Source organism: Schistocerca nitens, chromosome 2 (assembly GCF_023898315.1).
Source record: "Schistocerca nitens isolate TAMUIC-IGC-003100 chromosome 2, iqSchNite1.1, whole genome shotgun sequence".
Lineage (NCBI taxonomy): Eukaryota > Metazoa > Arthropoda > Insecta > Orthoptera > Acrididae > Schistocerca > Schistocerca nitens.
The window spans coordinates 414,055,712-414,083,206 of record NC_064615.1 but is presented as its reverse complement, the minus strand read 5'-3'; positions in this window follow the sequence as shown (position 1 = coordinate 414,083,206).

The window sequence follows — 27,495 nt, the reverse complement described above, 5'->3', positions numbered from 1 at the left end:
CGAGGCAGGATTCTAACCTGTGACCGTAGCGGTTGCGCGGTTCCAGACTGCAGCGCCTTTAACCGCACGGCCACTTCGGCCGGCAGCGCCCCACAAACTAACATCTTCATCATCATCATCATCATATACATAAATGATTTGGCGAACAGGATGGATAGCAATCTCCGGTTGTTTGCTGATGATGTTGTGGTATACTTTTAGGTATCTAAATTGAGTGACTGTGGGAAGATACCAGATCAGTTAGACAATATTTGTACATGGTGTGATGCATGGCAGCTATTCCAAATGTAGAAAAATTGAAGTTATTGCGGATGAGTACGAGAAGCAAACCCATAATGTTCCTGCTTGACAGTCACGTCGTTTCAATATCTGGGCGTAACGTTGCAAAGCAATGTGGAATGGAACGACCATGTGAGGATTGTGGTAGGAAAAGCGAATAGTCTACTTCGATTTACTGAAGAATTCTAGGAAAGTGTGGTTTAATTTAAAGGACACTGCATATAGGGCGCTAGCGAGACCTATTCTTGAGTACTGGTAGAGTGTTTGGGATCGGTACCAGGTCGGACATAGAAGTATTTGAGAGGCGGGCTGCTAGATTTGTCACTGGTAAGTTCGAAGAACACGCAAATGTTCTGAGATCCTTCGGGAACTCAAATGGGAATCTCTGCACTACGAGAAGCGATGTTCTTTTCGAGGTACGCTGTTGAGAAAATTTTGAGGACCGACATTAGAAGCTGACTGCAGAACGATTCTATTGCCTCCAATATACATTGCGCGTAAGGACCACGAAGATAAGACACGGAAAATTAGGGCACATACGGAGGCATACAGTGGCAGTCGTTTTTCCCTAGTTCTGTTTGTGAGTAGAAGAGGAAAGGTTCAAATGGTTCAAATGGCTCTGAGCACTATGGGACTCAACTGCTGTGGTCATTAGTCCCCTAGAACTTAGAACTACTTAAACCTAACTAACCTAAGGACATCACACGCACCCATGCCCAAGGCAGGATTCGAACCTGCGACCGTAGCACCAGCGCGGCTCCGGACTGGAGCGCCTAGAACCGCACGGCCACCGCGGCCGGCGAAGAGAAAAGGATATGACTAGTGTGGTACATGGTACCCTGCGCCACACTCCGTAAGGTGTATTGCGAACTATGATGTAGATGTAGAGGAACTCCTGCAGACATTTTACAAGCACCTAGACTTGTCACCCGGAAAATATCCAGCACTTTAGACGTCACTGACACGCCAGTCATTAGACACATCCCTAACTCGCCGACATCTCGAGACGGGCTGACTTCAGACCAACATGTCTGCTGCCCATATTAGGCTAATCGATCTATCTTTGCTAAACCCACAAAATTACACAGTGTACATACACAAAATTACACATAGAGTACACATACTTACAAAAGATACACACATAAATACTCTATATGACTCCCGTCTGCGCGCTGATTCCTTCCAGCTGATAAAAAATAGCTTTCGTTGTCTATTTAGCAAAAAAATCCAGCGAATATCTTCCGCTTGTTGCACATGAACCTCATACCGCATAAAAATTACATTACCATATTATAAGGTTATTAGGGACAGAATGTCACCGACTGCGCGGCTGGTCCCGGCGGAGGTTCGAGTCCTCCCTCGGGCATTGGTGTGTGTGTTTGTCCTTAGGATAATTTAGGTTAAGTAGTGTGTAAGCTTAGGGACTGGTGACCTTAGCAGTTAAGTCCCATAAAATTTCCCACACATTTGAACATTTGAATGTCACCAACTTGTCGGTGTTAAAGAGTTATTTACATGTTATTCAGTGAGACAGTTAAAAATTAAAATTATATACTATTATCTAAATTAAGAATAATAAGAACTAAAAGTGTACAGATAGTTATTGTAGTTGTCGCTACATTTGTTGCTTTGCAATTTCTTTTACACTAAAATGTTTTATGGACTCAAGATTCCGACTTATAACTCAGTATTACTTAAATAGAAATCCTAAAACTGTTTTTCGATTAAGATGTTTAGTAGTTATTAATTTTTAAAAGTAATAGGTGCTTTCATATCTTTCATCCTCCGTGCCTAAGGTATTTTTAGTGTCTGAAGTATGGATTTTATCTACAGAGTATGTGTTAAGGCGTGGTTCCTCGTCTCGTTTCACTCTTTCAAGTGGTACCATTGCCTATCCCGTATCTTTATTATTATAGGTTCTACTTATGCAGCGGCCGTGAAATAATTTGAGGCCTGTTTGTTGCGGCATAGCGGCATCCTCACATCACTCGCGGGGGAGCTATGGCCAATCGCCCGGGAAACGTTTGCTGCTAGCTTTACTTTTGACGACACCAAATGGTAGAAATTTAAATTTGTGTTAAGTTTCTATGGGACCAAACTGCTGACCGGTCCCTATACTTACACACTACTTAATCCAACTTAAACGAACTTACACTAAGGACAACACAAACACACTCATGCCCGAGAGAGGATTTGAACCCCCGACAGGGTGAGCCGCACGAATCGTGGCAAGGCGCCTCTGACAGAGCGGCTACCTGGCGCGCCCCAACACCTAATGGCGCAGAAGCTTTAAGCACCTTAGATAACTTAGTCTAAAGATATGTTGTGGTAAAAATATCACGCATTTGACAACTAGTGGGGTAACATTCTCAGTACTATATCATTTGCAGAGTTCGCAATTCGAGTGCAAATCAGCTCTTAGCCAAAATTTACTATAGTGCAAAAAATGGTTCAAATGGCTCTGAGCACTATGCGACTTAACTTCTGAGGTCATCAGTCGCCTAGAACTTAGAACTAATTAAACCTAACTAACCTAAGGACATCACACACATCCATGCCCGAGGCAGGATTCGAACCTGCGACCGTAGCGGTCGCTCGTACTATAGTGCAATGTAAGTGTACCTTTATCGATACTCTATCAGATGTCGACTTAACAGCACATCTGCAGCAGCTGCTTCATCGTAGGTCTTCGAAGAATTAGATATTCACGCCAATGGCCACATACTCCCTGGCAGACTGCATATGGCTTTAATGTAGCGGAAAGAGGGCAGTCGCTGGCGAGTATCCTAGCGTGCATATTCAATTACAGAGAGCAGTAATATACACGTATAGCAGCCAATGTAGTCGACTTTAAACTATCTGTCCGTCTGTTAATACCCCTTTTCTTCAGAATCATGAAATTTGGCAGGAAACAAGGTCTCACAGGGCAACGAAAAGAAAAAAAAATCCGGAAATTGTTAATTTGTAAATATATCACAGAAAAATATATTTTTTTGTCATTCACGAAAGCCTCGAAATTCTCGGGACCCATATCTTCCCAGTATAGCTATCGGTAACAGGCAAAAATAATCGAGATTCTCGATTCCTGGGATGGACGAGTTGTAGTAGTGGTTGTAGTTGTTGTTGCTGTTGCTGCGGCTGCTGATGCTGCTGCTTTAGGGCACAAAACAGCTGAGGCCATAAGCGGCCGTGTCATAGCTTAAAGTGGTCAATTACCCAATGCATTTGAAGTCAATAGCACTCAGAGCCTAATCGATTGGAATAGAGAGATAGCTGAAAACAATTACTTCCCCTTTGAGCAGGCTGCTCAAGCGGTTGAAAATTAAAATTACTTAGCCAAATTACTGAATAAAAAGTAAAACACGATATACAGCTCGTGCTGCATCTGCTAAACTATCCGATAATTTTGATGGCAAACATACATTACAGTCCGCAGCTCGTGGTCGTGCGGTAGCGTTCTCGCTTCCAGCGCCCGGGTTCCCGGGTTTGATTCCCGGCGGGGTCAGGGATTTTCTCTGCCTCGTGGTGACTAGGTGTTGTGTGATGTCCTTAGGTTAGTTAGGTTTAAGTAGTTCTAAGTTGTAGGGGACTGATGACCATAGATGTTAAGTCCCATAGTGCTCAGAGCAATTTGAACCATTTTGAACATACATTACGACGCAAACGGTGATGAAATCGGCATCGGGTCAGAAAATGGTGCACTGTCAATGGTTGGTTGTTGCACAGACTGATGCGGGATCTCCACTTAAATGTTAGGTGACTGAGACGACAGTGCTCAATACGCAGCCGAGCTATAAGTATCTCCTCGCGACAACAGAGGCGAGAGGGAGCCGTCCAAGCCGATGGGAGATGTTTAATTTCCCGGAATTTTTTTCCTTATAGAGAAGACCAGTGTTCACGCCAAAGTGACAGAATGTTGTTACGTGCTGCAACACAGATATATGAAGGGACGGAATAGTCGCATATGGGGTGGAGAACTAGCTATGGAACTGGTGTGCGAGTCCTATTATCACTTATCCGGATTTTATTCCCATGTCTCGTTTTTATTTGACTGCCCCCTTATATATAAATAATAATCGTCGCCGTTCACTCGCTGTGGCTACAAAGCGCCCACTAGTCAGAAGAAGGCAAAGATAAACCACCTCCGCCGGCCGAAGTGGCCGTGCGGTTCTCGGCGCTGCAGTCTGGAACCGCGAGACCGCTACGGTCGCAGGTTCGAATCCTGCCTCGGGCATGGGTGTGTGTGATGTCCTTAGGTTAGTTAGGTTTAACTAGTTCTAAGTTCTAGGGGACTAATGACCTCAGCAGTTGAGTCCCAAAGTGCTCAGAGCCATTTGAACCAAACCACCTCCACTAATACCTTATCAAGAAAGCAACGACGGAATTCCCCGTGTTTTAACGAGTAACTTTCTGACTGCGTAACGAGGACTCCCTCCGCTAGAACCAAAGCGTTTCATAAAGGACGAGATTCAGCCAGTTGTCCCGTTGACATACACTCCTGGAAATGGAAAAAAGAACACATTGACACCGGTGTGTCAGACCTACCATACTTGCTCCGGACACTGCGAGAGGGCTGTACAAGCAATGATCACACGCACGGCACAGCGGACACACCAGGAACCGCGGTGTTGGCCGTCGAATGGCGCTAGCTGCGCAGCATTTGTGCACCGCCGCCGTCAGTGTCAGCCAGTTTGCCGTGGCATACGGAGCTCCATCGCAGACTTTAACACTGGTAGCATGCCGCGACAGCGTGGACGTGAACCGTATGTGCAGTTGACGGACTTTGAGCGAGGGCGTATAGTGGGCATGCGGGAGGCCGGGTGGACGTACCGCCGAATTGCTCAACACGTGGGGCGTGAGGTCTCCACAGTACATCGATGTTGTCGCCAGTGGTCGGCGAAAGGTGCACGTGCCCGTCGACGTGGGACCGGACCGCAGCGACGCACGGATGCACGCCAAGACCGTAGGATCCTACGCAGTGCCGCAGGGGACCGCACCGCCACTTCCCAGCAAATTAGGGACACTGTTGCTCCTGGGGTATCGGCGAGGACCATTCGCAACCGTCTCCATGAAGCTGGGCTACGGTCCCGCACACCGTTAGGCCGTCTTCCGCTCACGCCCCAACATCGTGCAGCCCGCCTCCAGTGGTGTCGCGACAGGCGTGAATGGAGGGACGAATGGAGACGTCTTCAGCGATGAGAGTCGCTTCTGCCTTGGTGCCAATGATGGTTGTATGCGTGTTTGGCGCCGTGCAGGTGAGCGCCACAATCAGGACTGCATACGACCGAGGCACACAGGGCCAACACCCGGCATCATGGTGTGGGGAGCGATCTCCTACACTGGCCGTACACCACTGGTGATCGTCGAGGGGACACTGAATAGTGCACGGTACATCCAAACCGTCATCGAACCCATCGTTCTACCATTCCTAGACCGGCAAGGGAACTTGCTGTTCCAACAGGACAATGCACGTCCGCATGTATCCCGTGCCACCCAACGTGCTCTAGAAGGTGTAAGTCAACTACCCTGGCCAGCAAGATCTCCGGATCTGTCCCCCATTGAGCATGTTTGGGACTGGATGAAGCGTCGTCTCACGCGGTCTGCACGTCCAGCACGAACGCTGGTCCAACTGAGGCGCCAGGTGGAAATGGCATGGCAAGCCGTTCCACAGGACTACATCCAGCATCTCTACGATCGTCTCCATGGGAGAATAGCAGCCTGCATTGCTGCGAAAGGTGGATATACACTGCACTAGTGCCGACATTGTGCATGCTCTGTTGCCTGTGTCTATGTGCCTGTGGTTCTGTCAGTGTGATCATGTGATGTATCTGACCCCAGGAATGTGTCAATAAAGTTTCCCCTTCCTGGGACAATGAATTCACGGTGTTCTTATTTCAATTTCCAGGAGTGTAGAAGACGCAGATGTCTAGGTCAGAGTTAGCCACTGGAGAGAATGTCAGCTCCACCGGAACAGGCTAGTCGAGTCCGGGACTTAACGGCAGTTTAGCGTCTGTGTAAGAGCGTCTGGGGCCATCAGCTGCAAGTCGTCTCGTGCCATAGCCATTACTGCCCATCCACAGAAATGTTTCCTCTGCCGTCCTACGGCTGACAATTCCGGCACTGTCGTGGTCGTGGGCGGCAGCCAGGGGGAATGAAACACCCCGAGAAATTTGGAAAAAAAGGAGAAGGGCGACTAAAACGTAACCTGTTTTCTACGGGGACGTGGTTGGAGATGAAGAAAGGAACTTCCTCTGTTTGTACTCCAATGAGAAATATTTATATTTAAAAATACAACATAAGACATAAATTGGTCTCCGTATTACCTGTACTAAAACGTTTGTAACTTCAAGACGTTAAGTAATTGCAGGAAGTCACCCCCTGAAATTTTTTGGGTATAGAGGACACTGAGGCGTATTTTTATTTGCCCGTTCTTCTCCTCATTCACATTTCGAGCTGCCGGCATTGAAGCTCCATGTTATCCACGGATCTTACTACTTACTGCGACCTGTTCAGTAACTTGCCTAGCGCACACCAATTCAGCTACCGTTATCAGTCACGTAGGACAGAAGTCTTCAAAAACTGCAGTCTTGCGTTCACAATTGGAACGGTAAGCTACTGACATGTTGCATACAGTTGTTGTTTAGGAGGGGCACATCACGCAGCGGAAGGCCACCATCGTGAACCACTTTAAAATTCTCGTTACTGGAAGCCATTCTGCGCAGAGAAGAGGCGGCTCTTCCGGCTTCCTAATAAAGCTTATCCGTTGCCCGTAATCCGCCTACAGGGTTCATTGAGGGCTGAATCTAGGTCCATGGCTGCCGGACAGAGGCAGCATATTCAGTGACATAAAAGAGAGCATTGTACCTTGCAATAAGCGGCCAGTGTTCCGAGTAACTACTCGTCTCATCGCTTAAGTACCAGTTTGCGATTTACATTGTTTCGTGTGACGATTTTCATTTCAAATCGACACAATACCAGAGACTTTACTGGTCTCATACAGATATGGTTTTATGTATACACACTGAAACATTTCGTTACTTTTACAATGGTTCTTAAATATTTTGAAGGGAGTGCTACAGTTTGGATTCAGACAATTCTATACATATAACGTAGTTATAATCAAAATGACGGTGTTCCTACTGCTACGGTGCGGGCTGAAGAGGTCCCATGTCAATAAATGGACAAAACAATATGATTAACAAACCTGAACAAACAGATGATTTCGCTGGTGCAGCAGGGAGAGATAGGCGGCCCATTCCCCATGGCAGCTGTTGAGCTTGCTGTAGCTGTAGACAGCCGTGCAGCACACACCTCAGATTCTGCAGCCATTCCTCTAGCTGTGTCATGGAAATTATCTATCCCTGGTCAACAGTTCAAAAGGTATCCCTACGAGACTCAGAATGTGCACCAAATTAACCCAAAGAAAGGCTACAACGCCGTGACTCCGTCTTTTTGGCACGCATGGGAATGGCTGACATGTTGCCAGGGAATATTTTTTGGACAAATGAGGCACATTTTCTTTGCACGGTGCCGTGAATGGACGGAACTGTCGCACATGGGGCTATACTTTACCATATGTTGTGTAGGAAGAACCACTGCACTCATGTCATGTGACTGTGCGGTATGGTTTAACAACCTCCTAAATTCTTGGTTCGTTTTTCTTCGAGGACGATGACACCTTGAGGGTCTGTTAGGTGTAGAGTGACATCTGCACGTTATAAGGACCTCTCTGTGTAAGACTTGATTCCAGCTTTTTCAAGACGCAACTGTGTTCACACCACTATTTTCGTGCAAGACAGTGCGACACCACATGTCAGTTGACAGGTGAAAGATTTGCTCCGAGGAACCAGTAATGACCGAATCAATTCCAGGCAATGCCTAGATGTGTGGGCTTCCTGATTGCTCGATTGACTTCTGGTTGTGGGGATATACTTGAAAGATCGTATCTATCAGGGACATATCTGGACCCTTCCTGGTGTGAAGGATAGTATATGACGACATATTGCTCTGATTACATCGGATATGCTGCGAGGAACTGTCGACCGTGCTGTGTTACGGATGCAGTATGTTGCTGAGTCGGGAGACCATATCTAACACATGTTATGACCACATCCTAATAAAGGTGCCAGAACCACTATTGTCATGTGTCTGGTGGTTCCTCCCCTTTTCCTGCACCTACACCACATTCTGACTGCTTACAGAAACATGTTTTCATCCGGTGACAGAAAGTTAACTATTATTTTTCTCAGTATACTCCATTAATGCATCGATTAATAAACACACCTAAGATGTTTCAGCGTCCTGCGATGTATACAGCCTGCACTGTAGCGCTCGGAACACGGTCTGTCTGATTATAACCACCCGGTATAACTCTCGCTGAGCTTCCCTGCTCTGCAGACGGGAAGTCTAGCGGGTGAAACCGAAATCTACCGACAAAATTTCCGAGATTGCGCAGGGATAATTTCGGAGTAGTTTGGTATGAGACAGCAGTCGTATCTGGTGACTCGTTACAGAGTAGTTGCATTTCGTTCGATTTCTTTTGTTGCTGTTGTTGCTGTTGCTGTCTTCAGTCTGATGCAGCTCTCCATGCTACTCTATCCAGTGCAAGCCTCTTCATCTTTGAGTAACTACTGCAACCTACATACTTCTGAATCTACTTACTATATTCATCTCTTGATCTCCCTCTACGATTCTTACCGCTCCACAGTTCCCTCCGGTACTAAATTGGTGATCCCTTGATGTCTCATAATGTGTCTTAACAACGATCCCTTCTTCTAGTCAGGATGTGCCACAAATTTCTTTCCTCCCCAGTTCTATTCAGTGCCGCCTCATTAGTTACGTGATCTACCCATATAATCTTCAGCATTCTTCTCTAGTGCCACGTTTCAAATGGTTCCATTGGCTCTGAGCACTATGGGACTTAACATCTGAGGTCATCAGTCCCCTAGAACTTAGAACTATTTAAACCTAACTAAGCTAAGGACATCACACACATCCATGCCCGAGGCAGAAAACGAACCTACGACCGCAGCGGTCGCGCCGTTCCAGACTGAAGCGCCTAGAGCCGCTCGGCCACATCGGCCGGCGCCACGTTTCAAAAGCTTCTATTGTCTTCTTGTCTAAACTTTTTATCGTCCGTTATTGACTTCCATACATGGCCACACTCCATAGAAATACTTTCAGTAAAGCCTTCGTGACACTTAAATCAATATTCGATGTTAACAAATTTCTTTTCTTCAGAAACGCTTTTCTTGCCACTGTCAGCCTTCATTTTATATTCTCTCTACTTCGGCTATCACTTATTCTGCTGCCTTAATAACAAAACCTATCTACTACTTTAAATGTCTCGCTTCCTAATCTAATCCCCTCGGCATCAACTGATTTAATTAGACTATATTCCATTATCCTCCTTTTGATTTTGTTGATGTTCATCTTATATCCTCCTTTCAAGAGACCGTCCATTTCATTCAGTTGCTCTTCCAAGTCCTTTGCTGTCTCTGACAGAATTACAATGTCATCGGCAAACTTCAAACTTTTTATTTCTTCTCCCTGGACTTTAATTCCTTCTTCAATTTTTCTTTCGTTTGTTTTACTGCTTGCTCAATATGCAGATGGAGTAACATCGTGGAGAGGCCACAACCCTGTCTCACTCCCATCTCAGCCAGTGCTTCCCTTTCGTGCTCCTCGACTCTTACGACTGGCCTCCCATTTGCGTAAAAATTGTAAATAGTCTTCCGTTCCCTGTATTTTACCCCTGCCACCTTTACAATTTTAAAGAGAGTATTTCAGTTAACATTATCAAAAGCTTTCTCTAATTCCACGAATGCTTTAAACGTAGGTTTACCTTTCCTTAACCTACCTTCTATGAGAAGTCGTAGGGTCAGTATTATCTGTATTGAAGTGGAAATATCTGCACAACAGTGGAAATGCTGACGGCAGGCGCTGTGTGTGTTGTTTGGAAACAAACTTATTCCATTCGCTCGCTGCACTTGCTGTTGCGAACTCTATTGGCCTCTTTACTCCTGACGCTAAAGTTTTTTTCAGTACTGCTCGGTTCTGTCTCAGTTTTTTTTCCACCAATGTTAGTCGTACATTAAAGGTGATTCGCAGCACCTTTTCATGTCGTGTAGATATGTTTCGCAGAAACTAATTGGGGTAAAAAACTGAACAAATCATTATTACAGTATTGCTCTGTAAGCACGGGCCCCTGAGTGCGATTCTAGTATCATGTCCGCTGTGCCGCTCCGCCGGCTTCTCTAGTAGCCTATAGTCTAAGAACTGTGACAGAGGCAGAATTTAATATTGGGTGTACACGAGGGGGGGGGGGGGGGGTGGCAGGCACTCAAAGAGGAACTTCCTGGCAGATTAAAACTGTGTGTACCCAGTTTAATTCTGTCAGGAACTTTCTTATCAGCGCACACTATGCTGCAGAGTGAAACGTTCACTGTTCTAGTACTTATTCTTTCAGCGAAATTCAAAAATAGCTGCTTTCAAATCTAGTGCCGCTGCATCGCAGAGTTTTTGTGACCTAGGCCGCTAAAAAGGCCAAGGATTCCAGGGGAACTTATGCCACCTCTGTCTCGTGCTTCTGACAAATAAGAAATAACTGTGAAGGCTGCGCGTATTACTAATGAGAGGATACCGGCAAAGCGCTCATGCAGTTGTTAATTTCTCGTTGCGCGCTTTTAGCATAACAGTAGCAGATGTTCATATTTCAGGCTCCCGACATTAATTTTAATCAGAACTGTTTATTTATTAAGACAGGCGCTGTTGCAAATTCCGAGGCAGTTTTCAGAACTTCTGGGGTCGTTTGTGTTGCCCGCTTCCTCCTTGTTTATCTTTCAGTAATGAGCACTAAGTACCCAGACCGTCTTCCTTCATTTATTCCGAAACTTTAGTACTCAAGGGAGGCAGTTCATTAACGATTCACTTCCAACTTTCCGGCTTGTACATAATTAATCTCCTCCTACCTACACTTCCTGTCCCTATTTTTTCCCCCAAATGTGAGATTAAAGGCTGTGAGAGCTACTTGATGAAAGCGAAACTTTACCGATTGATCTGTTGCGTCGCGGCACAGGTAATAAGGAAGTGTCTGACGAGACACACTCTTAGATTTCATATTTCAAGAAGGGTGGTACGTTGTAACTTGCGCGCGTTTCGTTCCTACGTCCAAGGACGCTAGAGTTGGAGAAATCATCCTGACGTTTGCATTAAGAGACCAAGGAAACAAAGGAAAAAATTACAACGTGAAAGCTGGAGTGGTATTTTAACCCCACTTTCTCTGAATAAAAACAAAGTCATTTCATCACCATGCTCGAACCTTCATAGTTGAGTCCACAGCAAACTGACATCGATGGCAGGAAGGAGTGAACAGATGTGAATAGATATTCTCTAAATGCCAATCTCCAAGGGAACCTCACCTCCAAACTCCCATTTACTATTGCAATGTAATCAGTGGCATTAATTTTCAGAATGAGGAGGACGTGGACTTGTCTCGTGATGCGAAGATCGAAGATGGACAAGTACAGGGTGATTCAAAAGAAAGAACAGATTTCAGCTGATTATTACGGACAAGATGAAAGATAGAAACACATCGCACATGTTACCGGAAGTTTTATGCTCGCACGGACTCTATACCACACACTCAATATGAGCACCATGCGTTGCTCTAGAAACATGGACAACTTCGAGAATTCAGTTTCTCAGATATTGAAGAGTAGCTAACATAGATGGGACAAAGACTCTGCCTTTCATGTATTCTCACAGGAAAAACTCGCAAGGCGTGATGTCTGGTGACCTGGGAGACAAAAAGCAAGGAACAAGATTTTTTTGTCCGCCTCCTCGAATCGTTGGGGATAGTGTTGTTAAGATGACGCCGCAGCGTCATTGGAACCAGAATGTTATAAATAGAGAGGGAGAGAGAGAGATACTGTGTAACGCAAAAATAGTAAGATAATTGTGAGCTGCATGTGCTTAGCTTATGGAGGCCGTTTACCCAACCGGCCCCGCTGCGAACACAGAATTCATCGCTTAACGGATCTAGCTGCAGAGCTGGCTCAGGGGGATTGCCCCCTGGATGCGGCACCGCTTGCATAATACGCGCGCGAGTCGAGGGATCGATACGTAATGCGCCAGGATCGACAGTCCCTGGGGCGAGCTATAATTCGCACTCACCTCGCTCCCTGCAGCAACGCCGATTGTGGAGCACGTTCGAGGGGCACGAGCGCTTGTAATCATCATAACGGAGAAGAAAGGTCTGTTTGAGATCGTGAATTTCAGAACAGGAATGTCCGCAAGTCACAGTGTGCTAATGCGAGCATCTCTCGACTCAAGAAACAAGACGGTGTTTATGGAGCCGCCACAACTGATCAACATTTCGGGCTATCAGCACTAAACTAATAAAACGTGTGGACAGAATTTTACGAACATGGGAAATCTTCCTGTTGCATTCCGTGTATGAATTTTATACGATTTCTAAGCTGCCGCAGGAGCTGAACAGGCTTTCCGTAAATCTTAATATTCGAGTGTATGTAGACTTTCGTTTCTGTATCTTTCTGCTGGGTGATGACTGCGAAATAATGCAACACTTCGTGATGAAGCTGGAGCTAAAGCGTTTTTGCTGCTACAGTGCGTTCAATTTAGTGCTGGCCCAGGCGTTATGTATTTCTTCTTTGAACGCGTATTCGTTGCCCGTCTTCTTTTGTAGCACAACTGCCACATAAAGTGGAGGTCACAGGATGGAAGGAACGATATATATGACTTCACATACCGTCGTGAAACGCAGGTTCGACTCCTATCTCTTGCTGTGTTAATTGTGCCGTCGGCGAGTATATTCTGCGCATAATTACATATTCATAACATATGCTAGCTCCAAATCCTGTGAGATATGGAATGCCTTTAGAAAAAAAAGTGTTCAATTGTAATAAGTAAAAACAATATGGAAGGTATTTTTACAATGAGGTCTGGTTGTTTAGTCAAGTAGGCAAACGGCAAACACCTCGAATAAATACATAAGGTGAGTTACAGAACGGGAAGAACAAAAGAGTAATGGGGTATGAGGGCAGACATGATTGGGAGTGAACGCTAGGGGACGGTTCGTAACTGATTCTTCCCACGCCAAAACATATTTCAGTAGAAATGTTTATGTTTATACATATATCGGTTTCCAAATTTCACAGCTGCCTTTCGGAGAAAAAAAGTAGCATGAAAAGTTTGTCCCGACTATGGCAATTAAAAGCTACATTTAGTAAAGGATACGTATCAGTTCATTATGTGATGGTCTGCACATGAACGGGATAACGATTTGACCAGTAGCATTCTTTCCGGAAGAAAGCGTACATTTCTAGGCTGACCGCACCTGCTATCAACGACACATGCGACACGGTTCGTAGGTCAATTGGTAGAACCGACAAACCACAGCAAGTTTAGTAAAGGAAGACAGGCGTTTCACTAAGGAGAAACAGGCTGAGAGAGAGAGAGAGAGAGAGAGAGAGAGAGAGGAGTGGGGGGCAAAGAGAAATATTCCGAACGACAGAAAGACTGCCTTCTTCTTCCGATTTTCTAATGTGTAAAATAAGACGTTGTGGAAGTTGGGAGTGTTTTTTGCTATCATAGTTCGTAAATTGATTACGTGACATACTTTATTCTCAAGTTTTCGGACGAATGTTTTTCAAATGCTATCTTCCTCCAAACTGCAATTTATTGTGTTACATTAAATCGCTGTAGTAAGTACTGATGTACTAAAATTATTATTATTACACTAGCTTAGCGCCCGCTACTTCGCTCACGTTGACTGTGTGGTTTGTACAGATTGTTCTTTTGGTTTCCTTTAATTGGATTTTTGCTTTGTTCGCAGATTGCAACAGTTTATAAGCTTTTCATGCTAAATAAGGTCTTTGGTAGCTGGAGTCCAAGGCTTTTGTTAATCATGCCTTCTGTGTTGTTATGGTGATATTTCCATAGCAATTTTCATCGACTAACATATTTATTTATATCTAAGCGAGAAGCGAAATACCAGTTTCATAGCCGGCCCCGGTGGCCGAGCGGTTCTAGGCGCTTCAGTCCGGAACCACGCGACTGCTACGGTCGCAGGTTCGAATCTTGTCTCGGGCATGGATGTGTGTGATGTCCTTAGGTTAGTTAGGTTTAAGTAGTTCTAAGTTCTAGGGGACTGATGACCTCAGAAGTAAAGTCCCATAGTGCTCAGAGCCACCAGTTTCATAGATTTAGCTTTAAATCTTTCTGTAATATATCAATTTCTTTAAAAAATTTTATCCATCAGTTCAACCCTTTAGCGGCTGAATTTCCGAAAACAGTGAACCACATATTTTTTCATTTCTAACTGAGAAGCCAAATACCAATTGTCATAGATATAGCTTTAAAAATGCTTTCACAGTGAAGTGTTTTCAGAAAACAGTTCACCCTCTATTTCACCCCTTCAGGGGTTAAGTATACAAAAAACAGTGAAAGACGTATTTTTTTATCCCTAACAGAGAAGCTAAATACAAATTTTAATAGATTTATCTTCAAAAACGCTTCCATAATGAAATATTTCCATAAAAACTTTAATCCCCTATTTTCCGTTCCAAAAAATAATGAAACATTTTTTATTTCTAATCAAGAAAAATTCAAATTTTCATACATTTAACTTCAAAAATGCTTTCATAATTAAATATTTCATAAAACACCCCCTTATGTGTTGAATTTCTAAAACCACTGAAACAAATTTTTTTCATTTGTAACTGAGAATTCTAATACTAATTTTCATATATGTAGCTTTGAAATTACCTTAGTAGTTCTTTATTAATGATTTTTTTTAAATTCGTGCCCTATTTCAGCCCCCTTTAGGAGTTAAATTTTCAAAAATGCTCTGAATCTGTGACCGAGAAACCAAATACCAGTTTTCCTAGATCTCGTTTCAAAGTTGCCTTAATACTGACAATTTTATTTAGAAAGAGCTTCATCTCTTTCCTGGCCCCTTAGGGATGGAATATCGAAAAATACTTTCTTAAACGACGTCTACATTACAAGATCAACATCCACTGCAAATTTTAAGTTTCTGTCGTTAGTGGTTCGGGCTGAGCGGTGATGACTCAGTGAGTGAGTGAATGAGTCAGTCGGAACATTGCTTTTTATATACAGAAATTAAAACAAATATTTCATTATTATTATTATTATTATTATTATTAAAATGGTAGACATTTGTCTCACGTTAAAAGTTTGTCTAGCCGCAAGTAAAAGTAATATTTGCAGGGAGCGGCAGAGAGAAAGTAACACAAACTGTGACCCCATTCCAGAACTGAATCCTGTCTCGCCGCTGGAGAGGCCGCAGGAGGATGGAAGAAACGCAACAGTGGGAAGTTGTGTTCACCATCTACAAGCCACAGCCTACGCTAATCTTATACAGTAATATGAGTCGGGCTACAGGACCTCTCAGTGTTGGACACTCGACTTTTTCCCCCCACATAAAGTGCAACACCATCTTAGCAGCTGTGTTAATTATAGGCGCTCCTGATATTAATCTATCCTTTGAACTTTCCCCATCGCATAATATGGTCACGCTTCTTCGAAATGTTTTCGCTACGTCACTTCAAGACAATATCTGAACGGTTCTTCAATAACGTCATAGCTGATGGTTTCCTCTATCTTTCTCCAGCTGAACCAACACTCAATCGCTATCCTGCAGTGTTCGTAGCTTTCCTTCCTTATATTTCTCCTTCCTTCAGATTTAATTACGATTTTTCATGCAATTTATTGGAATTTGCTGATGGTCTATCCCAGTTTCGACAAGACAGTGCAACTTGTCATATATAATATCCAGACCAGATGATGCTGAGATATTTCTTTGATCTCAGGATTATAAATAATTGTCGACCGCACAGATCCTCCATGCTAGCGTCTTTATTTCTTCGCGGGCCCTTGTTTAAAACGAATGGTGCGCAAGAGGACTTTCACACCCCATAAAAAATGACTAGCCCTCTGGCTGTGTGCATCGAGAGTCAATGATTTTTCTCCCAGCATTGGCTGTTTTAATTATGGTATGTGTTGCAGTACTTATATTTAAAACTCAGGGCAGCACGCACATGCCACGATCGTTCCTCCGAGACTGACTGTATAATGAAAACTTTCACCATACCTAAGCAATGGTCTGTATAATTTGCACTATCAAGACAAAGTGGAAATGAAGTTCCCTATAACTCTTGTTTAAAGTTATATGAAGATGGTATCTGTTCTTGCGGACATGACCATGCAGCTCTCTAGAATGAAATGATAATTAAATCAAGACCCTAAGCTGTCGACAGGCGTTGATATTCATCATTCATCAACGGGGACGGTTGAAAATGTGTGCCCCGACCGGGACTCGAACCCGAGATCTCCTGATTACATGGCAGACGGTCTATCCACCTTTTTTTTTTTGCATTTTGTTCGTTGTTGATCGTTGTCTTTTGGTCGTTGCGGACGTCACATGACATCACCTGAAGTTCGTTTGTTGATCCTTCCACTCAGTTTTTTTATTACAGAGGCCAACCAGCTCTCTGACCGAAGACGCTGAGCTACCGTGCTGGCAAATGATGATGATTAGGACAATACGACATCCAGTCCCTGAGCGGAGAAAATCTCTGACCGCACCTGAGCCATCGAGGGCACAGAGCATTGTGCGACTGCAGGGACTTATCCCTTGCACGCTCCCCGTGAGACCCACATTCCCAAGTTAATGTCCACACACTACATTCGTAGTGCCCTTGACCATTACACTCATTACTCGCGGCAGACAATCTTACCGAGTCCCGTAAGAGTTCGGGCAATACGTGTGCATCAGCACAGAAGAAGAAGGTCAATGGCCGGTTAGCCTTAACTATATGAAGATGGTATCTGTTCTTTCGGACATTAATAAATATTAAATATTTAAAGACAACGTAAAATACAGTCCTAGAAATTTATTCTCTAGACACGATATTACTACTCAAGTAAACTTCCGTTTGTGAATATGCTGTAAAGTAACGGTTTAGAATGGTTGAAAAATACGAAGTTTTCTGTCACTGAATCCGCATCGTTGTCTCAGTTGACACACGCTCCGTGATTACCCTTACTAATCGTATTTAATATCAGAGGTCATACGCATAATTTGAGTTTTGCGCGTTACCCTCTATGCGCGCTTGATTACTGGATCGATGTAATTGATGCTGTTATTAAATGGCCGTTACGTAATGTGCTCTGGACAACGCCTTGAGGTATTGTGCTCAGTCCTCGTCACTTAGTGATGCTGCTTTCACGTTTGGAGCCTACGGAAATTAAGACAATGCCTTGGCCAACAGTTAATTGAACTTGCCGGCCGCAGTGGCCATGCGGTTCTAGGCGCTTCATTCTGGAACCGCGCGACCGCTACGGTCGCAGGTTCGAATCCTGCCTCGGGCATGGATGTGTGTGATGTCCTTAGGTTAGTTAGGTTTAATTAGTTCTAAGTTCTAGGGGACTGATGACCTCAGTTGTTAAGTCACATAGTGCTCAGAGCCATTTGAACCATTTAACTGAACTTCCTAAGATGCAAACAATGTCCTTAGGCACATTGATTTGTGAATTTTTGCCATCTCTTTCGAATGTTTTCTAACCGTACCGGAACGCTACTCCTGTTTATATTCATGAGCCTCTAAGGAGTTTTTGCACGTAGCTTCGAGTTAGCTGTTTTTGCCCCTGCGGTTGTTGTCAAATAAAATATTATACATGCGAAATGGACACTGCGGTGATACTAATGCGCATGAAGCTAGAGAAAGAAGGAATGCTATTACTGTGTTACTGATGAGTCTCTGTACTCTGCCATCTCGGTTAAATCTCTAGTGAAAACTCTTGTGTATTATAATTCTGTGTATATATCATCATAAACTCAGCCGAGGAAAAAAGTTGAACGAATTTGAAGACATACTTCTGAGTCTGTAAGACATGCCGGCGAAGTCAAATTGGAATAGCTGCAAGAGTTAGAGTACGTTGAGTAAATTTCGAGAGGATAATGAGGCGATTCCTCTTCTTCTATGACGTATGTCGCGAAAATATCATCGCAAGAGGCAGGAGCCAATGGCGCGTATGAAATTGTTACGTTCCTTTTCCGTGGATCAGTTCACCAACGCCCAGGTACGAGACACACTCGCTGGTGCGTTGTGCAGTTTACAGGGCACATGTATGTAGATATTTCACTCATCTGAAATAAATCTCAATGTAAAATAAATAAATAAATAAATAAGAACGAGGCTTTACTTCCTTTTTTCATACACTCTTGTGATGCTGGCATTATGATGCAGACACATTTTTTAACTTTACATTCTATTCTTCTTCTGTACCATTTTTATGTTTTCCTCCGCTGCATATAATCAGAGTTATGTGTCGTATATTTCGTAAGCCTGTATTACCGTCCGAGTGTTCGGAGTGTTGTCTGAGTGCTTGTATTCTATCCAATGAAAGCTACGGTCATATCAGGAAATAGTTCACGGTCACCCGTGCACAAATATCAATAGTTGTGAAGTGAGCTAAACTGATCTACCTGAATTTCGCTGAGCACAGGCATCAGAGCAAAATTACTTACAACACTCCGTCACTTACATCTGATATAGAGAAGTGTTTGGCGATATTAACCATGCATGTTAACGAGAATATTTTAATGAGTCTCATTCGATAATTACACTTATAAGTACGTTAGAGATAACTCGTCGGCTAGAGACAGAGGGCTCCTGTCGACATGGCTTTTGGAGTGGATGTGCGTGTCAAGTGAGGCTGGTGTATCCACATCTCAGAGTTCCCGTCGAGCTTAGGGTGGACTAGAGGCTTATTTTATCGCAGCCAGACCGTGGGTGCCGCAACCCTTTTCGAGGTCATCAGTGACTCAGTATATCGTCCAAACGACTAGGCATAACTGTATCTTCCGCACAAGACTTCGCGAAACAGTAGCACTATACTTGTGCCGACGAGACCGCTGGAAACTTCGCGCTTGTGGTCTGACGCAGCAGCCGTCGTCGCTGCTGCTGCTGCTGCTCCAGTGCCTGGAGAAACTTTGCCGCCACTGGAGTGGAACAAACGACGTACTGGCGCGGTGCGGTCGGCCGCGGCGGAATACATTCGCATATGCTAGGGGCACTCGAGGAACGAAGTTGATGCTAGGTGGCTTCAAAGGAACGCTTTCTACGGGAAAGGTAAGTATTACTGCAGACAGACTGAGATGGACCACATGGAAATTACACATTCAGAACTGAGCCTTCTGCTATACGTTCCTCTACTAAGTACACCAAAATGAGTACACACAGAGACTAAATTACTATTCCGGAGAACGTAAGGAAATTGACGTGATTAAACATGTACAGGGTAGTGTGAATATTCTACTGAAAAATCTATCAGTAGTACAGTGAACAAAATGAGCGCCAACGTGTGTATTTCTGGGAATAAGAATAGTTTTTAACAAATTAACAAAAGAGTCATCTGTTTTTGCTGGAAGCGATTAAATGCGAATTTTTTTCTTTTCGTACGGAGTGTATATTTTGTTGCCAGAGCTTTATCCCGTGGCAGAAATTGCATGCCGTCCGCAACACCTACTCCACACTTGTCATAATGTCGCAGAATGTTATGAATAAGAGGCATAAGACAATACTGTTCACGAACACGGGTCGCCAAAAATGCCTATGACACATCTGATTGTATGGATGATTGTACCACTGGAAACTGGGAACTTCTTATTGCTTGACCACATACTGTCAAGGTTATAACAAAGCCTACGAAAATTTCATCTTAAATGAGGGCAAAAAAAATTAAAGGTTATTGCACCCATGAAGAGAGAGAGAGAGAGAGGAGAGAAAGACAGAGCTGTGCTAAAGAGGAAAGGAGAAATGAATCTTCTGTGTTACGTGAGAAACTTGCGGAAAGCAAGGTGGACGCATGAGTACTTGAATACTTATCCCGAATGCGAGTACACTCCGTAAGCATAGCAGAAACATCGAGCGAAGCATTCTGCAATCGACACTGCACCGTAACCGTCTAGTAATAGTTAAAAGCGAAACGTGGCACCGTCTGGCTTCCTGTAAAATTAATAAACGTCATGTAACTTGCATACTCGTGCAAGCTTTTCAGTTTAACCCTGCTTACGCGACTTGTAGCCTAGTGCCGCTCTTTATTCATTTGCTTCGTCTCATGGCTTAGAGTGAACCGCTTCCAGAACTTATCACCTGAGGAAAATTTAATGTTGTCACAGGGTAACGAGCTTGTCGCCCATATCATACACGCGAATTTCTCGTTGTGAATTGCATTAACGACAACACTAAAGTAAGAAATAAGTAAGGAAAATGGCACACTTGCATTGCATAGTTTGAGAGTCTTACCTGGGAACCGGTACATGCACAGAGCAGAGTTAAGGTTTGCAGTATTAAAATTTGGCGCTAGACCGGAGCCTCTGACCTAAGACTTAGCTCTCCTAGCATCCATTGGGCAGTAGTCTCACAGATCCAACTCTCCAGCAAGACTCAGCTTCAGTCAGATAAATCAAAAAATAAAAATATGTTAAAGTAAATAAAAACAATAAAGGATTTCGAAGACGGGGCGCAAAATCGAGAAGCAGCGACGCTAAACACAATGTCATTATTTCGACTGAGGTAATAGAGCTTTAAAGGCAGTTACGTCGAAAACTTTGACCGTCGTTTTCTCTGAAACTGTCGAGTGTCTGCGAATAAGCCCAGATACGTGTTCGCTTATTTTGACTCTTCTTCCACGGAGCGAAGTTTCTGGGAAATCAAGTTATGATGCTTACCGTGTTCTGCTCGTCAGACAGTGTGCTGTTTTCTGGCTGGGACAGAGGTTTTAAATAGAACCTAGCACCATCACTCAGCCTCTGTTGTGTCGGTGTCCTGGAGCAGTAAGCACGTAGCTTCCGCCTAGTCAGTGTCCATCACAGAGGAGCTCGTGGTAGGAGCCATGTTGGCGTATGTCTGGCTTTAACGCCTCACGCACTTCTAGAAGTAATGATGCTCTCTGAAAATAGCGGATGACGTTTACTACTCGCGGTACCTAAATGATCTACGTGATTCACGTGATCGGAAGACAAGCGCCGGCCGCATCGGCACAACACAGCGAGACGCTACATCCTGCAGGCTTCGCAGCACGCCACCATTCTCCACTGTTGCACCTCGTCGTTAGTATTTCTCTCTGTCGCTCGTTTCTACCATCCATGTGGTATTTGAAATCATTTTCTAACTTTTAAATGATGCTCGATCACATGTGAAAGCTGATACTGAATACTAGTGCAGTATTTACTCCCGATTTCAGCGCCTGGTTTTCGTTTTACTGTTTGTTTTTAAATCTTAAATACAGAATACACCCAAATTAATTACTCACATTTTTCCATTTCACACTATGATCTTGGCACGATCCTTTCTGTTCACCTACATCCCCATTATAACCGGTCAGCCTATAACTAGAATCGACTCAGAATCTACCAGGATCGCTCGGGACGGCAAAGCATTCTTTGGGTTCCACTCAACGAAGAAAGTGGGTAGCAGACGAGGTGTACCACCACATGTGGTTCAGTAAAATCATGTATCGTATTTGTGAGTCTACGTGTAGGAGAGTTAGCACCAAAATAGCTATGGGAAGCTACAGAATAATGAAGAGAGCGTCCTCTACCATCCAACATTTTAGAGAATAATATAAGGGGCAGTCAAATCATAACAATACAGTTGGAAAAAATCCGGTTATAATTTCAAAAGTAATCGCTATAATTGTTAAAACATTTAACTCAGTGTGAGACAATACGGTCTGTGCCTTCATAGAAAAATGTTTGTGGCTGCTACGGGACCACGAAAACCGCATACGGAGAGATCTATACAATTAACGCACAGAGTTACGTAGAAACTTAGCAAAAATTGAAGCGGGCCATGGAGTGCAAACGCCCAGGCCTGTTGACGGAGGCGACCATTTCTTTCAGGATAATGCCCGCCTACATGTTGCAAAGGTTGTTTAGACTTCGCTACAGAAGTGTCGTTGGGAAGCCCTTACACGTACTCCATTCAGTCCCAAACTCTCCTTATCCCATTTCCATATTTTTGGGGCTCTGAAGAAAGGCATACGCGGCCGTAGATTTACTTCGGAGGAAGAGGTGTTCACCTGGGTACATTCATGGTTCCGTAGGCAACCCAATTATTTTTCCATGAAGGCACTGACCGTAAAGAAAAGGAAAATTGGTTTCAACGTCCCGTCGACATAGAGGTCATTAGAGACGGAGCACAAGCTCGGATTGTGTCAGGGATGGGGAAGGCAAATCGGCCGTGCCCTTTCAAAGGAACCATTCCGGAACGTGCCTGGTGTAATCTAGGGAAATTACGGGAAACTTAATCTGGATAACTGGACGCGGGTTTGAACCGTCGTCCTCCCGAATGCGAGTCGAGTGTGCTGACCACTGCGACACCTCGCTCGCTGTCCAGCCACTGACCATCTCGTCCCACAGTGGCAGATATATTTAATAGCTGTGGCGTTTACGTTTGAGATAATTAACAGGTTACTTACTATTTTTTCCATCCGTCTCGTTTTAATTTGGCCGCCCCCTATACCTTAATAAAAGTACGCAATGATGGTGGGACAAATTGCCGAAGCATGCCTGGTTGTTAAAAAGGATTAGTTGTTTGCATAATATACAGACCCGTTTTTCCATCTGCTGATGAAAGTGCGAGCCAAACACAATAGTACACCATAAGGGTAATAAGTGTAGACAGTGTACAAGTCATTACGTATTTTAGTTCATTTATCACTGGCGCAGTCTGCCGTCAAGTCAATACATCTTCAGTGTGTACCAGTGGCACACTAAAAGAGGGGGCGGAGGCGTTGGTCCGCCATATGACTCCTCCAAATGTGGAGGGCTTCGAGTTTTGGAGGCACCCGGGACCACATCATGGCCAAAAATGTTCAGCAAACAAAGGCAGTTTGGAGGAAGCAACAGTTCTTACCAATTGTAAACATCAAGATCGACCCTACGTCTGGACTTTATAAGGCATAACTAACCACAGAATACCGTGTTGTGACTTTTTTATGTCGAGAAAGATTGCAGAAGATATGTCTTAAGATATTCCGTAGTAGCAGGGAAAAGATGAGCTGGATATTGCGTTTCGCAGGGCTCAATGTCATGTCAATGCGTCGTCAGTGTCAGATGTACGTGGTGGAGTACGACGAAACATTCGAGAAGTCTGTCCAAAAACTCGGTTCATTCCCTGTGCTCAACATACCTTAAATCTTTGTGGAGTTCATGCATTCTCATTGGTTCCCTCAAGAGTCACATGCTTTGGAACTACTGAGTCTACATGTAGACGAATTACTTTTAGAAGAAAAAAAAGGGAAGATTTGGAAATGATGATCTGATTCTCGCTGGAGTTCTCATTATAACTCAGTTACAGTCTTGAAAGAAAACGGAGAAACAATTGCGAGCACTGGAACATATGCAGAATCAAAATGGTTCAAATGGCTCTGAGCACTACGGGACTTAACTTCTGAGGTCATCAGTCCCCTAGAACTTAGAACTACTTAAACCTAACTAACCTAAGGACCACACACACATCCATGCCCGCCGCGGTTCCAGACTGTAGCGCCTAGAACCGATCGGCCACCGCGGCCGGCTATGCAGAATCCATCCAAGGCAAATCTTGATACTAGATCTGCAGCACGCTTGTTCATTCCAATACTATGTGATTTTTACCTTTTGGATCTACATCAGCTTTTGGCAAACGATACTGGAGGACAATGTCTTCAGTCTCCGAAAATGACTTTGGTTGAAGCCCTGGGCAAGTTTTTAGTAGTGGAACGAACTAAAATTATTGATAATGCTGTCACTTCTGGCACTAAAAAATGCAGTGATATGGACATTAACATAGACCGAAGGGGAAGACGAAGTGAAAATGAAATAATTCCGCTGGATTATCGTTGCAAGGAGTAGTTCGTCAGTGACTGCCTGAATGCATAGACCTACTTATACAAGAAATTTCACAGCAATATACAGAAATTACCAAAATTTTCGAAACTGTTCAATCAAAATTTATGGTTGAAGCTTCCGATGGCGCTCTGGCTATATCAGTAAAGAACCTGGTAGAAATTTACGTTAAGTGTGATAAGCAGCAGGTGCAGTAAGAAATGTAAAGATACGAGTAGGCATCTAGATGCCTTCGAAACGTCTATGAACGCTGCTACAGCCCAATAAATCCTGCAGTTTATAATTAAATCGTAATTAAGTGAATGATTGCCCTGTAAAGCACTTATAATCCAATTATCTTGAGAGTTAGGCTATCGGTCGCATCATGCGAGAGAAGTTTCTCTGTTCTGAATCTAAATTATCGTTCCTCTCCCATGAATCAGGAACGACTGCCCAATGTGTCCAATGTGTCCATTTCATCAATTGAATAAAAAGTTTCAAATAAAACAGACCTCAACGATAGTACTGAGAATTTTAGTAAAGAAGGCACGAAAACATGTTCTATAGTAATAGAAATATTGCATGGAAATATGGAAAAATGAAGAGTTTCTCACATGAAATTCTTGAAGGAAATCTTACAAGGAAACGGCCTGAAACAAGCTACAAACGAAGATAGCTGTCAAAAAATGGCAGCTACATTCAGATTAACACAAAATATTTATAGTAAAAAATCACTTGATAAATTCAGTAAACTTAGAAATTATAGCACTGTCATCATACTTGAATGTCTTTGTGTAGCAGAAACTTTAAAATTAGATAGAAAGACGGATATTGAAGAAATTCAAAAGAAAGAAAAAGATTATTAGGAAAATATTAAAAATTACTGATGGAGAAATCTACGATGTACTAACAAAGTAGAAGAATACACAGACATGCATGGTGACATGAGAAAACGAAAACTTAAATTTTACGGGCACATTAAAAGAATGGCACTCTGTAGGCTGAGAAAACAAATAGTAGAATTGTACGAAAACGGAAGTAAGGCCAAAACTGAGGCCAATTAAATGGATCTCTGCGAATAAGGTGGATCTTAAAATAGCCGGTATAACTCAGGCAGACGTTACAGACAGAAAAAAATCGGACAAAAGATATTTGATTAGAAAGTTGGTCAGAGGGAAATTAGAAAACGTACTGGAACACCGTGGTCGAATAAAAGAGACTACATTCTGAAAGGATGAAATTGGGACACAAAGGAAGGCCAACCATAAAAAGCGACGTTGATTGAGTGTGCCTCGCGTGGTCCTATTGGGCCCATATGTGAAGAATAATATAATAATAACAATAATAATAATACAAATAACAATTACTGTCTCGTACTAACGTTACGAAACTAAGTAGTGATATAATTGTATAAACCTTGTTTCAAGGCATATAAAATAAAAGGAAATTTTCTTATTCTATTCATTCTAATTTTTTTGCACTCTACCTGACGGTGGCTGTGCTAAATGCTGATTCGTAATCTAAGTTTCCCTCCTTTAAGTGTTTATATTACGATTACCAGAGCGTAGAGTACACACGTTATAAGTGCTTGATTTTGTCAGCCATTGCATCTACATTGTTGACTTCTCATAATATGTGCATTAGGCAGGTACATCAATTTCTAAGCAGATTGGGGAGCCTCATTTAGTTTTGCCGCGCCGGGCCGCCGACCTAGTCGGCCACTGGTGTTTACCGTTTTATCATTGACACACGGACTTGACTGTCGCCACGACGTAGCGAAACGCAGAGCTGTCGACGAGGCGAGAGCGGCTGCAGCGGCCGACCGTGTGGCGGTGCAGTAGCGGCTGATTGGCGTTATCGAGCGGCGTGCCCCTGACAGCTGGCGGCGTGCGCAAACAAAGCTCCGCGCCGGCCACCGCCGCTGCTGGCATTTGCCCGCCCCTGCCCCCTGTAGCCAAGTTGTGCCGCCCTGACGCTTTGACAGAGCGGCGATTCCAGCGCTGGTGCAGACTACTCCGGGCCTGCTACGGGGAAGCCGTGTGTGCTCGGCCGCTGCGATGTGGATTCACGTTACTGTCATCGGCAACACGGACGCCAGGGGACGTGCGTTCACCGACCGTCCGCAGCAAAGAAGAACGCATGTGACAGAAATCGGGTGTGCGTCCCGACAAGTCCACAGCAGATTATTGCAAGCCCTTTTAAATATAGTTTCCTAAATGAAAATACGTCAGTATTGGGTGACTGACTTTATGAGAAATGATCCGCTAACATTGCGGTTATAGTTCTGCATCAGCTTGAAACGTCTCTGTGAAGTCGTTTCATAAGACGCTTGTCGAATTCGGTACAACTTATTCACTTTACTACCTGATTTTAGCTCAATTCATGAACTCTTCCAGAAACACTGAGCACTCAAATAAGGCCTATTGAATACTATATGTGTGTTTTAATGTGGGGTTTCGGTTTTGTTTTGTGGGAAACGCTGAGTTGGTTATCGTCTGCTGGGAGCAGACGATGTTGCTTCTCGTTCGAAGGAGAGCACAGGATGACCAACTTAGGTTTTCAATACCCGAATAGAAAGTTTTACCCATCTTAGTCGAAGGTTGTGTCGAAGGCTGTTTTTGTGTGTGACGTTGGTGACGGAGGGCTACCCTTCTGGTAGGTTCCGCTACACGGGAAGCTAGATAATCTCGAAAGAGAAAGGGGCAGTCTTCGGCGAACGGTTGGTGAGTACGGATCGTATCTCTTAAGGGGGGTTTCAGGTGATACGAAGCAGGATGAGTTAGGACTTCGTTATGTTTAACTGTTGAAATACTTAAGAACTTCAGCTTAACTGAAGCGTGTGAAGCGAGTTATTTTTCCGAATGTGCCATAATTATATTGGTTTAAATAGGCGATTTTTCGGTGTTTGAGTTAAAAGTGTGGAAGTTACTTTGTTCATTTTGAACGGCGATGAAGTAGAATTTCAAACGGTAAATCTGATTAAGAAAAGCTCGTTAGGATCACTTCAACCGAACGTGAGTGTAATACTGTGCCGAAGCGAATATGATTTTTAATGATTTTTGATCTTATATGTTGTGGAAGTTGCTTTTGTTTTTGTGTGTCGATTTTGTGCCACGTGTTTTGTAATCAATGAGCCTTCTGGTCCACCACGGCACCGCAATAGCCTTTATTTTAACAGTTTGCTTGTTTAATGAGCTATAATTTCTGCAAGAATATCTGATCTTTCGTGCGCTTTCTACAAAGCAGCACAACAGTTTGATTCGGAATGCACCACGTGCTCTAGTTCGGCCGTTTTC